Source organism: Oncorhynchus masou, chromosome 9 (assembly GCF_036934945.1).
Source record: "Oncorhynchus masou masou isolate Uvic2021 chromosome 9, UVic_Omas_1.1, whole genome shotgun sequence".
Taxonomy (NCBI): Eukaryota; Metazoa; Chordata; class Actinopteri; order Salmoniformes; family Salmonidae; genus Oncorhynchus; species Oncorhynchus masou.
Genome location: NC_088220.1, coordinates 28,937,261 through 28,953,559, shown reverse-complemented (window position 1 = coordinate 28,953,559; position 16,299 = coordinate 28,937,261). Strand labels below are relative to the sequence as shown.

The window sequence follows — 16,299 nt, the reverse complement described above, 5'->3', positions numbered from 1 at the left end:
CGTCAAGGCTGAGAAATCTGTGTTCTCCAAACCAACCGTTTTCTTCCTGGGTTATCACATTTCCAGTTCGGGGATGATGATGGAGTGTGACCGCGTTAACGCCGTGCGTAATTGGCCGACTCCGACCACGGTAAAGGAGGTGCAGCGGTTTTTAGGGTTTGCCAATTACTACCGGAGGTTTATCCGGGGTTTTGGCCAAGTAGCGGCGCCCATTACCTCACTGCTGAAGGGGGGGCCGGTGCGTCTGCGGTGGTCAGCAGAGGCTGATGGAGCTTTCAACAGGTTGAAGGCACAGTTCACTGGGGCTCCCGTGTTGGCGCATCCGGACCCTTCGTTAGCATTCATAGTGGAGGTGGATGCGTCCGAGGCTGGGGTTGGAGCCGTGCTGTCTCAGTGCTCGGGCACGCCACCGAAGCTCCGTCCCTGCACTTTCTTTTCTAAGAAGCTGGGTCCGGCAGAGAGGAACTATGATGTGGGGGACCGGTAGTTACTAGCTATGGTAAAGGCCCTGAAGGTGTGGAGACACTGGCTAGAGGGGGCTAAATACCCTTTCCTCATCTGGACTGACCACAGTAATCTGGAGTATATTCGAGCAGTGAGGAGACTGAATCCGCGTCAGGCTAGGTGGGCCATGTTCTTTACCCGCTTTAGATTTACGATCTCTTACAGACCAGGTTCCCTCAACACTAAGGCTGACGCGCTGTCCCGTCTCTATGACACCGAGGACCGGTCCATTGAACCCACTCCCATCCTTCCAGCCTCTCGGCTGGTGGCCCCAGTGGTATGGGAGGTGGACGCGGACATCGAGCGGGCGTTGAGGGTTGAACCTGCGCCTACACAGTGTCCGACTGGTCGAAGTTACGTACCGCTTGGTGTCCGTGATAAATTGATTCGGTGGGCTCACACACTACCGTCTGCGGGTCATCCAGGGATTGATAGGACAGTGCGGGGTCTTAGGGGGAAATACTGGTGGCCCACCTTAGCTAAGGATGTGAGGCTCTATGTCTCTTCCTGTTCGGTATGCGCCCAGAGTAAGGCTTCTAGGCACCTTCCTAGAGGGAAGTTACAGCCCCTCCCGGTTCCACAACGGCCATGGTCCCATCTCTCGGTAGAACATCTTACTGATGTTCCCCCATCCCAGGGGAACACTACCGATCTGGTCGTTGTGGATTGGTTCTCTAAGTCCTGCCGTCTCCTCCCATTGCCTGGTCTCCCTACGGCCCTACAGACTGCAGAGGCTCTATTTACCCACGTCTTCCGGCACTATAGGGTTCCAGAGGATATCGTCTCCGATCGGGGTCCCCAGTTCACGTCCCGGGTTTGGAGGGCGTTTATGGAGCATCTGGGGATCTCGGTCAGCCTTACCTCTGGTTATCACCCCGAAAGTAATGGGCAGGTGGAGAGAGTAAACCAGGAAGTGGGTAGGTTTCTGAGGTTGTATTGCCAGGACCGGCCAAGAAAATGGGCGAGGTACGTCCCGTGGGCAGAGTTGGCCCAGAACTCTCTTCGGCATTCGTCCACGAACATGTCACCATTCGAATGCGTACTGGGCTACCAGCCAGTCCTGTCTCCGTGGCATCAGAGTCAGACCGAGGCGCCTGCGGTGGAGGAGTGGATACAGCGCTCTAGAGAGACCTGGCGGGCAGTCCAGAATTCTCTCAGACAGGCCAGTGAACGGCAGAAGAGAGACGCTGACCGCCACCGCAGTGAGGCCCCGGTGTTCGCACCGGGGGACAGGGTCTGGCTCTCGACCCGAAACCTGTTCCTCCGCCTGCCCTGCCGGAAGCTGGGGCCGCAGTGTATAGGGCCATTTAAAGTCCTGAGGAGGATAAACAAGGTGTGTTATAGATTGCAACTTCCCTCTTATTATCGCATTAACCCCTCGTTTCATGTGTCTCTCATCAGGCCGGTGGTAGCTGGTCCCCTACAAGGCAGTGAGGTACTGGAGGTCCCTCCACCCCATCTGGACATCGAGGGGTCCCCGGCATACACAGTACGAGCTATTCTGGACTCGAGACGCCGGGTGAGGGGCCTGCAGTACCTCGTGGACTGGGAGGGGTACGGTCCGGAGGAGAGGTGCTGGGTACCGGGGAGGGACATTTTAGATCCTTCCCTCTTGAGGGATTTCCACCGCCTCCACCCGGATCGCCCCGTGCCTCGTCCTCTGGGTTGTCCTCGAGGCCGGGGTCGGCGCGCTGCGGGAGCCGCGCGTCAGGAGGGGGGTACTGTCACGAATCTCGCCGAGGATGGTGCCTCTTCCTGTTCAGGCGGGGCTCGGCGGTCGTCGTCTCCGGCCTATTAGCTGCCATCGATTCCCTTTCCATTTGTTTTTGGTTATTGGTTAATTGGGTACACCTGTTTTGTATTAGTGTTTTTTTGTAGGGTATTTAAGGGCACTAGGCCCGCTGGGTATTTGTGCAGGCTTGTTTTTTGTTACTCTGTGTTGGATGGTGTTATTTTGTTCATATCCTTATTCGCCGGACTATTTCTGTCCTATTGTTTGGACTGGCAACTTATATACACCCTGTGTGTTGGCGTAACCGTTTTTGTTGCGCTGGGGAATAAATTTGACAAAACGACTGAACCCTGCTCTCTGCGCCTGATTCCACCCACCACTCCTAGTTGTCGTGACACTATGAGGTCAAAGGAAATGTCTGTAGAGCTCCGAGACAGGATTGTGTCGAGGCACAGCTCTGGGGAAGGATACCAAAAAATGTCTGCAACATTGAAGGTCCCCAAGAACACAGGTGCTTCCATCTTTCTTAAATGGAAGAAGTTTGGAACCACCAAGAGTCTTCCTAGAGCAGGCCGCAATCGGGGGAGAAGGTCCCTTGGTCAAGGAAATGACTGAGTACCCGATGGTCACTCTGACAGAGCTCCAGTCCAGAGTACCTCTGTGGAGATGGGAGAAACTTCCATAAGGACAACCATCTCTGCAGCACTCCACCAATAACGCCTTTATGGTAGAGTGGCCAGACGGAAGCCACTCCTCAGTAAAAGGCACATGACAGCTCGCTTGGAGTTTTCCAAAAGACACCTAAAGGACTCTCAGACCATGAGAAACAAGATTCTTTGGTCTGATGAAACCAAGATTGAACTCTTTGGCCTGAATGCCAACCATCACGTCTGGAGGAAACCTGGCACCGGTCGCTCATCACCTGGCCAATACCATCCCTACGGTGAAGCATGGTGGTGGCAGCATCATGCTGTGGGGATGTTTTTCAGCAGCAGGGGCTGGGAGACTAGTCAGGATCGAATGAAAGATGAATGGAGCAAAGTACAGCGAGATCATTGATGAAAACCTGTTCCAGAGCACTCAGGACAGACTGGGGTGAAGGTTCACCTTCCAACAGGACAACTGTCTGAGTCCGTACAGCCATTTGGGTTCTTAGTTCATCGCTCGGGAATAAAAATCTCCTGGAAGAAGCCGGAGTGTATGTTTCATGATTAACTGCTCATGGTGTGATTGGAACTCAAGTCCTTTTGTTCACCCGAACTAGAATACCTCACAATCAAATGCGGACTGTATTATCTCCTAAATAATTATCTTTAAAAAAATATTTATGGAAGCATTTCGCTGCACCCGCAATAACATGTTCTCAACAGGTGTATAGGATGAATAAAATGTCATTTGATTTTAATCACACAGCCAAGACAATGCAGGATTGGCTTCGGGACAAGTCTCTGAATTTCCTTGCATGGCCCAGCCAGAACTTGGACTTGAACCCGATCGAACATCTCTGGAGAGACCTGAAAATACTGTGCAGCATCGCTCCCCCACCCAACCTGACAGAGGTTGAGAGGATCTGCAGAGAATAATGTGAGAAACTCCCCAAATACAGGGGTGCCAAGCTTGTAGCTTCGTACCGAAAAGACTTGAGGCTGTAATCTCTGCCAAAGGTGCTTCAACAAAGTACTGAGTAAAGGGTCTGAATACTTACGTAAATGTGATATTTCAATTTCTCAAAACCTGTTTTTGCTTTGTCATTGTGGGGCAAAAAAAACAATGTATTTCATTTTAGAATAAGGCTGTAATGTTAAAAAAAATTGAAAAAGTGAAGTGGTCTGAACACTTTCCAAAGGCACTACAGAGAGCCACACACACACACACACACACACACACACACACACACACACACACACACACACACACACACACACACACACACACACACACACACACACACACACACACACACACACACACACACACACACACACACACACACACACACACACACACACACACACACACACACCACTTTCCCCTTTCTCTGTCTCACTGTTTTCTCTGTGACTTTTGATGCACTTCCTTACCTTAATAAAGAGAAACCTTGACTAAAAAAGGGAATAATGATTTAATATTATTAATTATTAACTCCGCACACATCTACTTCTAACTCTGCCCTTTCTCTCCCTGACAGAAGGCGGTGTGTGTCCTGATGGAGCTAATTCTAGGGTCAGAGATCGGGGCTGGGGTCATGGCGGAGTCTTGAGGGGGGTCACCACCCAGCAGGACGTGACCTCCCTTCATCATCTCTTTCTGCTGGGACATAACGGAGACAACTTCCTGGGGGTAATTTATTTATTTAATTTTATTTCAACTTTATTTAACTAGGGAAGTCAGTTAAGAACAAATTATTTATAATGACAGCCTACTAAAAGGCAAAAGGCCTCCTGCAGGGACGGGGGCTGGGATTAAAAAATAATTACAAAATATAGGACAAAACACACAGCACGACAAGAGAGACAACACAACACTACATAAAGAGAGACCTAAGGCAACAACATAGCATGGCAGCAACACATTGCAGCACAGCATGGTAGCAACACAACATGACAACAACATGGTTGCAACACAACATGGCAGCAGCACAACATGGTAGCAGAACAAAACATACATACAAACATTATTGGGCACAGACAACAGCACAAAGGGCAAGAAGGTAGAGACAATAATACATTACGTGAAGCAGTCACAACTGTCAGTAAGAGTGTCCATGATTGAGTCTTTGAATGAACCTCGTTCCAGTCGCTAGCCGCAGCGAACTGAAAAGACGAGTGACCCAGGGATGTGTGTGCTCTGGGGAACTTTAACAGATTGTGACTGGCAGAATGGGTGTTGTATGTGCAGGATGAGGGCCGCAGTAGATATCTCAGATGGAGAGGGGTGAGGCCTAAGAGAGTTTTATAAATAAGCATCAACCAGTAGGTCTTGCGGCGGGTATACAGAGATGACCAGTTTACAGAGGAGTATAGAGTGCAGAGAGAGGAGTATAGAGTGCACACAGATGAGTATAGAGTGCAGACAGATGAGTATAGAGTGCAGACAGAGGAGTATAGAGTGCAGGCAGAGGAGTATAGAGTGCAGACAGATGAGTATAGAGTGCAGACAGAGGAGTATAGAGTGCAGACAGATGAGTATAGAGTGCAGACAGATGAGTATAGAGTGCAGACAGATGAGTATAGAGTGCAGGCAGATGAGTATAGAGTGCAGACAGATGAATATAGAGTGCAGACAGATGAGTATAGAGTGCAGACAGATGAGCATAGAGTGCAGACAGAGGAGTATAGAGTGCAGACAGAGGAGTATAGAGTGCAGACAGAGGAGTATATAATGCAGACAGAGGGGTATATAGTGCAGACAGAGGAGTATAGCGTGCAGACAGAGGAGTATAGCGTGCAGACAGAGGAGTATAGAGTGCAGACAGAAGAGTATAGAGTGCAGGCAGAGGAGTATAGTGTTCAGACAGAGGAGTATATAGTGCAGACAGAGGAGTATATAGTGCAGACAGATGAGTATAGAGTGCAGACAGAGGAGTATAGAGTGCAGACAGAGGAGTATAGAGTGCAGACAGAGGAGTATAGAGTGCAGACAGAAGAGTATAGAGTTCAGACAGAGGAGTATATAGTGCAGACAGAGGAGTATATAGTGCAGACAGATGAGTATAGAGTGCAGACAGAGGAGTATAGAGTGCAGACAGAGGAGTATAGAGTGCAGACAGAGGAGTATAGAGTGCAGACAGAGGAGTATAGAGTGCAGACAGAAGAGTATAGAGTTCAGACAGAGGAGTATATAGTGCAGACAGAGGAGTATATAGTGCAGACAGATGAGTATAGAGTGCAGACAGAGGAGTATAGAGTGCAGACAGAGAGGTATAGAGTGCAGACAGAGGAGTATAGAGTGCAGACATGCATCCGAACCCAGACACAGTTAGTACTGCCAGAAGTCAGCGCCCCTCAGAACCACCCCCCCCCCCCCCCCCCACTGCTCATCCAGGGCATCCCAGAGAGAGTATGTCTGTCCAGGCAGCAACACAGGGTGAGGAGGGTCACAGTTCACTTTGCTCTTTGTAATGATTCATTGATAGATTAGATTAATTGGAAGAATCTTTGATTGATTCAGATAAATTGGTTGATTCTTTGATTTATTCAGATGAATTGGATGATTCTTTGATTGATTCAGATGAATTGGTTGATTCTTTGATTGATTCAGATTTGAGGTTAAAAGGCAAGCCTGTTTATTGTGGAGAGCTTGCTAAGAAAGGAGTAAGAGTGACCTGTTTTGTTTTGTCATTACACAGTACTGTCTGCCTGTGTGTCTGATGTTTGACATGCATGAGGACGGGGAGGCGTACCCACGTAAACTGGCTCAGACAATACAGAGTCTGGGGGTCTTTGTCAGCGTCAAACTCAAAGTCAAACAGTCAGCCAAGGTACAATAGAACTATAGCAAGTCTTATAGTTATGTTATTGCTAAAGTTGCAGTACTGTAGTGTCTGATAAAGTACTGTGTTGGACTACATTTCCTGGTTTGTATGACATGGTGTTGTGCGCTAGAATACATTTCCCAGTCAGTGGTGGTGAAGGGTCTGGAGAGGAACATCTTCAAACTGTACAGGGCGTACGTCCACTTTCCTCTGTCTTCTTTCCTCCGCCTTCTCTCCTCCATCCTCTCTCCTCTGTCCTCTCTCCACCGTCCTCTCTCCTCCATCCTCTCTCCTCTGTCCTCTCTCCACCATCTTCTCTCCTCCATCCTCTCTCCTCTGTCCTCTCTCCTCTGTCCTTTCTCCACCGTCCTCTCTCCTCCAGCCTCTCTCCTCCATCCTCTCTCCTCTGTCCTCTCTCCACCGTCCTCTCTCCTCCATCCTCTCTCCTCCGCCCTCGCTCAACCGTCCTCTCTCTTCCAGCCTCTCTCCTCCAGCCTTTCTCCTCTGTCCTCTCTCCTCTGTCCTCTCTCCTCCATCCTCTCTCCTCCATCCTCTCTCCACCATCCTCTCTCCTCCATCCTCTCTCCTCTGTCCTCTCTCCACCGTCCTCTCTCCTCCAGCCTCTCTCCTCTGTCCTTTCTCCACCGTCCTCTCTCCTCCAGCCTCTCTCCTCCATCCTCTCTCCTCTGTCCTCTCTCCACCGTCCTCTCTCCTCCATCCTCTCTCCTCCGCCCTCGCTCAACCGTCCTCTCTCTTCCAGCCTCTCTCCTCCAGCCTTTCTCCTCTGTCCTCTCTCCTCTGTCCTCTCTCCTCCATCTTCTCTCCTCCATCCTCTCTCCACCATCCTCTCTCCTCCATCCTCTCTCCTCTGTCCTCTCTCCACCGTCCTCTCTCCTCCAGCCTCTCTCCTCTGTCCTCTCTCCACCGTCCTCTCTCCTCCAGCCTCTCTCCTCCAGCCTCTCTCCTCCATCCTCTCTCCTCTGTCCTCTCTCCACCGTCTTCTCTCCTCCATCCTCTCTCCTCTGTCCTCTCTCCTCTGTCCTTTCTCCACCGTCCTCTCTCCTCCAGCCTCTGTCCTCCATCCTCTCTCCTCTCTCCTCTCTCCTCTGTCCTCTCTCCTCTGTCCTCTCTCCACCGTCCTCTCTCCTCCATCCTCTCTCCTCCGCCCTCGCTCCACCGTCCTCTCTCCTCCAGCCTCTCTCCTCCAGCCTCTCTCCTCTGTCCTCTCTCCTCCATCCTCTCTCCTCTGTCCTCTCTCCTCCATCCTCTCTCCTCTGTTCTCTCTCCACCGTCCTCTCTCCTCCATCCTCTCTCCTCTGTCCTCTCTCCACCGTCTTCTCTCCTCCATCCTCTCTCCTCTGTCCTTTCTCCTCTGTCCTTTCTCCACCGTCCTCTCTCCTCCAGCCTCTCTCCTCCATCCTCTCTCCTCTGTCCTCTCTCCTCCATCCTCTCTCCTCTGTCCTCTCTCCACCGTCCTCTCTCCTCCCTCCTCTCTCCTCCGCCCTCGCTCCACCGTCCTCTCTCCTCCTCCAGCCTCTCTCCTCTGTCCTCTCTCCTCCGTCCTCTCTCCTCTGTCCTCTCTCCTCCAACCTCTCTCCTCTGTCCTCTCTCCACTGTCCTCTCTCCTCTCTCTGTCCTCTCTCCTCCATCCTCTCTCCTCTGTCCTCTCTCCACCGTCTTCTCTCCTCCATCCTCTCTCCTCTGTCCTTTCTCCTCTGTCCTTTCTCCACCGTCCTCTCTCCTCCAGCCTCTCTCCTCCATCCTCTCTCCTCTGTCCTCTCTCCTCCATCCTCTCTCCTCTGTCCTCTCTCCACCGTCCTCTCTCCTCCCTCCTCTCTCCTCCGCCCTCGCTCCACCGTCCTCTCTCCTCCTCCAGCCTCTCTCCTCTGTCCTCTCTCCTCCGTCCTCTCTCCTCTGTCCTCTCTCCTCCAACCTCTCTCCTCTGTCCTCTCTCCACTGTCCTCTCTCCTCTCTCTGTCCTCTCTCCATCCTCTCTCCTCTGGCCTCTCTCCACCTCTCTCCTCCGCCCTCGCTCCACCGTCCTCTCTCCTCCAGCCTCTCTCCTCTGTCCTCTCTCCACCGTCCTCTCTCCTCCATCCTCTCTCCTCCGCCCTCGCTCCACCGTCCTCTCTCCTCCAGCCTCTCCCCTCCAGCCTCTCTCCTCTGTCCTCTCTCCTCTGTCCTCTCTCCTCCATCCTCTCTCCTCTGTCCTCTCTCCACCGTCCTATCTCCTCCAGCCTGTCTCCTCCATCCTCTCTCCACCGTCCTCTCTCCTCCATCCTCTCTCCTCTGTCCTCTCTCCACCGTCCTCTCTCCTCCATCCTCTCTCCTCTGTCCTCTCTCCTCCATCCTCTCTCCTCCGTCCTCTCTCCACCGTCCACTCTCCTCCATCCTCTCTCCTCTGTCCTCTCTCCTCCGTTCTCTCTCCTCTGGCTTTGAAAAACGATATGCTACTTGTCCTGGCACAATTAACTACATTTGTTTTTATCCCTTTACACATTTATTTTGGGATCCACTCCTGTAAACGCAATTTGCCTGACGACAGACGAGTGGAGAAGGAGCTTCTTATTTCATACAAGCACATTTTTGTCCACGTTCACTCACGTCGCCACCTCTCCTTGATTACTTTTGGCCTTTTTCAAAAGGAGGCGAGAGAGGATGGAGGAGAAAGGACAGAGTTGAGCAAATCTGATTGAGAAAAGGCCACTGTCCTATCCTGTCCTATCCTAATCTGGTCTTCCTTTCCTCAGGCTCAGTGCCCGCCCTTGAGTCTTTCCCAAAATAAGCCCCGCCCGTCGCCCCCACCAGGCCTGTCTCTGCCCTCTGAGGGAATGAGGATGGGACTGAAGGGGACAGAGAGCAGGCAGCTGGAGAAGGTGTGGAGAGATCACCATCAGATAACAGAATCAATATCTGTAGGTCTCTTGACTACCAAGATAAGTGCGGTACTGTGAGAGTTTGACAGTGGGAGATATGATGGATTGCACAGGAGGTTGGTGGCACCTTAATTGGGGAGGATGGGTTTGTGGTGATGGCTGGAGCGGAATAGGGGGAATGGTATCAAATAAATCAAACATGTTTTCCATGTGTTTGATGCCATTCCATTCGCTCTGTTCCATCCATTATTATGAGCCATCCTCCCCTCAGCAGCTTCCATTGATGGATTGATACAGCTGTAAGGTGTTTCATTGCAGGGGATTTGATTCTGCAGTTGTCCTGATGGTGGTGCTATTGGATCAGTACAGTATCAAGATTGATCAATGAGATCACCTCAGTTTACCCAGATCCTAGAGAACGAGGATCTGTCCGGCCTGTCAGACGAGAGCCCTGGTCCGATGACAGAGCTGAGTGATGTCACTGAGCCAGGTCAGGATGATGATTCAGAGGAGCAGTCTCCAGGGTCCTGAAGGGGAGACGCCACGCAACAGGCCAGGTCATGAGGTAATCACATTCACACTAGGGAGGGTAAGAGGAAGTTGACCTTAGGCACACTGGTTGAGGTTGGGATTTTGGTTGGATAGCCCCAAAGATTCTATATGGATTTTTATTTTTTGTAATTTTGAACTTTTATTTGACGAGGCAAGTCAGTTAGGAACAAATTATTGTTTACAATGAATGCCTACACCAGCCAAACCTGAACCTGTGCGCATCGCCCAATGGGACTCCCAATCATGGCCAGTTCTGATACAGTCTGGATTTGATCTTAGATAAGGGGAAACCAATCAACCCTTGAGCAAAGTTAGCCCCTGCTCTTTCAGAGGGGGAAACATTTTAAAATAAATGTGTATCTTCATTGAATGTGCTTTTAGCCTTTTGTCCTACCTTGTACCTTCTATTGCCTCTGGAAAACAACAGGAGCATTTGGAGATGCAGTGTTGTTTGCTGCTGTTTAATACTCTCATGATAAATAGTAATGTCAGAAAGGGATAGCATTTATTAATTCACTCCAGTATCAGGTCTCAACAGCCCTTGGATTATTTGGGTGAGCTACTTAGCTAAGTGAGTCCTACAAACAACCTTCACGCTATGTGGCTCAGACCCGACCTTAGTTTCACTTCTGCTGTACTGTTGCAGACTGCTGGATGGAAAGATGGAGGGAGGAAGGAGTGAGAAACGGAACAGCCTGAGAGAGATGGAGGGAGGGAAGAGTGATACTAGATGGAACAGCCTGAGAATGATGGAAGGAGGGAGGAGTGAAAGACAGAAGAGCCTGAGACAGATGGAGGGAGGATGATGTGAGAGATGTAACAGCTTGAGAGCGATGGAGGGAGGAGTGATACTAGACAGAATAGCCTGAGAGAGATGGAAGGAGGGAGGCATGAGAGATGGAACAGCCTGAGGAGGGACATGACTCAGACTCAGGATACTCTCTTTGATGCATCAAGCAATGAGGTGAGATTCTGATTTAGAATTATTCATATTCATTAACAGGTTTTGTTGGCACTTTGGTCATGGTTGAGGTGAGTTCCAACCCCCCCCCCCCCCCAGCCAGAAATGAAACAACCCCAGAGCAATATAGAGGAACATGTTATATGTGACTCTGTAGACTGTGTCACCAATTAATTTGACCCCTTTGCTTTCTTTGAGCCTCACGCAATCAAATTTGAAGAATTTGAGTTGTGTGTGTTTGCACTACAGTAGATGTTGATTTTGCCATTATTTGTCCACTTGGTGCCCCAAAGGTTACCATGGGGATAACATTTATATCCACGGAAAAAACAGGAAGTACCAGGTTGAGTCATCTTCTGTTCTCTCAGTAAATCAGGTTCCCTTCCAGAACACATCAGTCACATAACAACCTAACTGCATTTCCTCCCTTATTTACCAGCTTCACCCCCTTTGCCTTTTATCGCAGGATTACAACTATGAGATGAAGAAACTGCTGGCAACCAAAGGTGAGACCTTTTCAATGTTTGATGCTTCTGCCTTGTTGTGTGAACAGTAGCCCAGCAGGTCTCATGAACAACATCCCCTTGGTTTATCCAGGGTTCTGTCACACACAAAAGTCCTATTTTCAGACTTGTAGAAGAGTCCCACTAAAAGGGACCCATTTTTAGTGCTGCGCCAGTACACCATTGCAAATCAGAGGACCCATATAGCAGCTGCACCTGGTCAAATTAGTGGCATGTCATTGGGATATGTCACTTGCCACTGTCTGCTATTGAGAGACAAGGCAGCTCTGGTTTGTTATTCAAATTATTGATGGAGGGAACCCATTTATGTGGGACTATGAACCAGAGCGTTGAAAGAGGAGACCCATTTATGTTCTGCACATTGCCAGAGAGGTGATGGAGGGAACACACTTATGGGTTGCACTGTGCCAAAGTTATAATTAAGGAGCATTACTACTCCCACTGATTTTACACACTGGCGCCAGACACACACACACACACACACACACACACACACACACACACACACACACACACACACACACACACACACACACACACACACACACACACACACACACACACACACACACAAAGATTCTTTCTCAGTTATATATTTAGTTACAGTTTTTTTTTACCCATCAGACACTCATATACAGTATGATTCTTCGCAAAGCATTCTGTATCAAACACTGTTCTCTATCCATCTAACTGCATTGTTCACCTGACAACAACATCCCACCAATTGAACCACTGCCTGTCTGTTTGTGATTTATAGTAACTTTGTCTGCGTGTTTTTGGGGAGAATGTGTGTGTTTGTTTTTGTATGGATAGCTGATATATCTATGTGTGCGTTTACACATGTAATCTAATTCTGATCTTTTCACAATTATTTGTCTCGTGACCAGTCAGATCAGAATTTCCCCTATTGGGCTGTGTAAACACAGCAAAAGATCGGAATTGTGTTGCCAATGTAAAAGCAGCCTGTGTGTGTGTGTGTGTTTGTGTGATATATCTGTACTCTCTCAGCCATGCAGAAGAAGTCGGTGGTCAGCTAAGTCCATTCCTGCTGAGGCCGTCAAGGAGCTACACAACATCAGCCGACACAGCTACTAACCCTACCTGGCAAACACTGGACAACTACAACAGGTTCTACAACAGGCTGGACCTGTCCTCTCAGTCTCTCCCAGACAGATTTTATTACCAGCCATTGAGCAGCTGCCCTCTCTGAATGCTCTGTCGCCAGTCAGTGAACACCATGCTCATTTGGGTTAATAGATACAGTCTGATAATTTCTGGGTTGTTTTGCGTGAGGGAATTTAGGAGTCAGTGTGAGCGTTTCGCCTAAGCGCCTGATTGTTTGTAGCGTGCTAGGAGAGGCATTGAGCTGGGTGAGAGCTTGTTTATTAATATGATTATTCTCAGTGCTGCTTGGCTCGGTTGGTATTCCTGCCCTGAGAAAAACAGAGTGGAGGAGAGAAACTGTGAGCACCAATTACCACCCTGTCTCATCCACTCATCCTCATGGAAGGAGACAAGGAAGGAGACAGGGAAGGAGAGAGGGAAGGAGAGAGTGAGAGAGAAAGGGGAGTGGACGAAAAGTGAAACAAAACGAGGGAAGTATGGGCTCAAATGAAAAACATTGAGAAGATAAATATATGCAAACCCCATCCCTCTTCCTCTCTCTCCTCGCTCCTCTCTCTCTCCTCTCTCTGCTCACTCCTCTCTCTCTCCTCTCTCTCCTCGCTCCTCTCTCTCGCCTCTCTCCTCTCTCCTCTCTCTCCTCGCTCCTCTCTCTCCTTGCTCCTCTCTCTCTCTCTCCTCTCTCTCCTCGCTCCTCTCTCTCCTCGCTCCTCTCTCCTCCTCTCTCCTCTCTCCTCTCTCCTCTCTCTCCTCAGTGCTCTCTCTCCTCTCTCTCCTTGCTCCTCTCTCTCTCCTCTCTCTCCTCGCTCCTCTCTCTCCTCTCTCTCCTCTCTCCCTCGCTCCTCTCTCGCTCCTCTCCTCTCTCCTCTCTCTCCTCGCTCCTCTCTCCTCGCTCCTCTCTCTTGCCTCTCTCCTCTCTCTCCTCGCTCCTCTCTCCTCGCTCCTCTCTCCTCGCTCCTCTCTCTCCTTGCTCCTCTCTCTCCTCGCTCCTCTCTCTCTCCTCGCTCCTCTCTCTCCTCTCTCGCCTCTCTCCTCTCTCTCCTCGCTCCTCTCTCCTCGCTCCTCTCTCTCCTTGCTCCTCTCTCTCCTCGCTCCTCTCTCTCCTCTCTCGCCTCTCTCCTCTCTCTCCTCGCTCCTCTCTCTCCTCTCTCCTCGCTCCTCTCTCCTCGCTCCTCTCTCTCCTCGCTCCTCTCTCTCTCCTCGCTCCGCTGTCTCTTTCTCTCTCTGCAGACCAGGAGCTATCAGAATGGAAGGAAAAAGTGTGGAACGGCGTGACAGACAAGGATCCTTGTCTTCATCCTCCCCAATTTCCCCCTCTCCGTATCCTCATACTCTCCCTCCCCCTCTAACTTCTCTTCTTCCTTCTCCACCTCCTCCTTCCCGGTGTTTGCGTCTTCAACAAACAGACCCCAAACTTTTGTGTGTGTGTCTCTAAGAGAGTGTGTCGACAAAGAGAAAATGTAATGAAATGCAATTCCTGTGTCTGGCTTATCTTCAATGAAGTCAGTATCAAAGCTGTGCTTTGAATGTCTTCTATCTGAGAGATGTGAGAACACTTTGTTATGCTTTCCGTCAACACAGTTCCTTCTGGTGATCTTTTACTTCCCCATCTCCCCCTGATCTTTCCACCTTTGATTTCTGACCTCTGACCCCTAACGGAGAGATTTCTGACCTGCAGTAACTACTTTGAAGGCATGTCCACGGTGATGGCGTTGACCGCTAGCCAGCGGAGCCCCTCCACCCCAGCCTACAGATGTCCTCCCGGAGCTCCTGAGCCAGCTGGGTCTGGGGAAGTACATTGACGTGTTCCAACAGCAAGAGGTACAGACAGACAAGCAGCTAGTGCCCCCCTGGGGTAAAGGAGTAACTGTCTATACACAGAGGGCTATTTGTTGAAGTAGCCTCCATAAACAGGGTTGTCTGAGTTGTTTCCTGTGGCACAGAGGCTGACTAAAAGGACATTCTGAGCATGTCTTGTATAAGGGAAGTGTGGTGGATGTGTAAGCAACAGGCCTGTCATGACCCTTTTTCTGCAGATTGACTTGCAGACCTTCTTGACTCTGACGAGGATCTGAAAAGAGGTGGGAGTGTCCATGTTTGGAGCGAGCAGGACGATGCTTTTGACCACCTCAGGTGAAAGATCAGAAAAAACACCATATACATCTAACCCACTTTTCCCTGATGCTTAAATGTGATGTATAGAACATTGCTCTCTCTCTCCATCCATCCAGACCTGAACAAAAGCAAGAGGAAACTGTCAGGCGCGTCCGCTGTGAAGCTGGGCTACCTGGAAGGCGGGCTAGTGGCCAGCTCACACGAATCATGGATGAGGACACAGCTGCTCAGAGAAATGGTGAATCCCACACAACATTACCCAACCTGGGTAGAACAGCCAGGAAGAACATCTCTTTGATCAGACTGCCTTTTACATATCCTAACCTTGGTGGCAAACCCAACATTGACCTTAGATCAGAGTCTACTCTATGTGTGTTGTACATAAACATGTACATAAACATACAAGGGTAAATGAGAATGTATAATGATATTAGAGATGATTATTAAACTTTTCCAATCAATTGCCACTTTTTTAAACCCACAACCCTGACACTGGAAGCGCCGTGGTCTGCCAAGTGAGCTACACAGGACTTCAAACCAACTGACCTGAATAAAAACCTTCCTTGAAATGACCTGTAGAGTAACAAAGGTGTTTGGATGTCTATGACAGTACGTTCAGTAACTCAACGAGGTGCAAACAAGAGAATGATCCATCGCTAGAGAGCACTGACATTACAGACTGTAGACTTTTTTTGTAGATTCAAGTCACATTCCCCACTCCTCATTATTGCATCAATAATTAATTATAAGTCCATTTCAGAAAGAAATCAGCGACATTAAGTAGAGCTTGATGGACAGCCAGGAGGTGGGTTAACGCTATATGAACACTCAGATAAATGAATGGATTAAAAAAATGAATAGCCCAACGGATTTATTCTCGTGGTGGTAGGCCTAATGTGAAACGCCTTTCAATATTGTTTGGCCTCACCTGAGTGCACACCTTAAAAGTTCTAATCCCATGTATAAGCCATTAGCAGGCGAGAAGCCATTGCCTCTGTATATGAGTCGTTTCCTGTTGAATTTCTTTAGAATACTCCTAATGACCAGATATAAACAATATCGCTAGGCTAGATTAACATGTTTTATCCTAGCAAAATGAAATGATCTGGTTGTCATTTTGAAGTGAGAACTATCTTCTCATTGTTTCAATAAAGCTATGTGCACAAGGCTTTGATAAACACTTAATATACATTATGGATATCCTACAAGCAGGGCCATAGGAGCGATTCTGACATTGTGGGGGGGGGGGGGATACATTTTGCTACAGGGGTCCGGACAGATGATTTTTTCTTAAAACAGGTTTTAAATGCTCATTTCTAGTGACTTTTGAGAAAAGGATACAGACAAATATTAATTTACAAGGGCAAATTAACAAGGCAAAGGGGGGCAGAGGAGCACGTACTCTTGTACAGTCCAATCAGTCTTAGGGCCAATGGCCA

At 49.3% G+C, this 16,299-nt stretch overlaps 1 pseudogene; it reads left to right on the top strand.

The window, feature by feature from the left end:
* LOC135544981 (protein bicaudal C homolog 1-B-like) overlaps nucleotides 1-16,069 on the top strand; it is a 34,678-nt pseudogene extending 18,609 nt beyond the window's left edge.
* The last annotated feature ends 230 nt before the right edge of the window (nucleotides 16,070-16,299 follow it).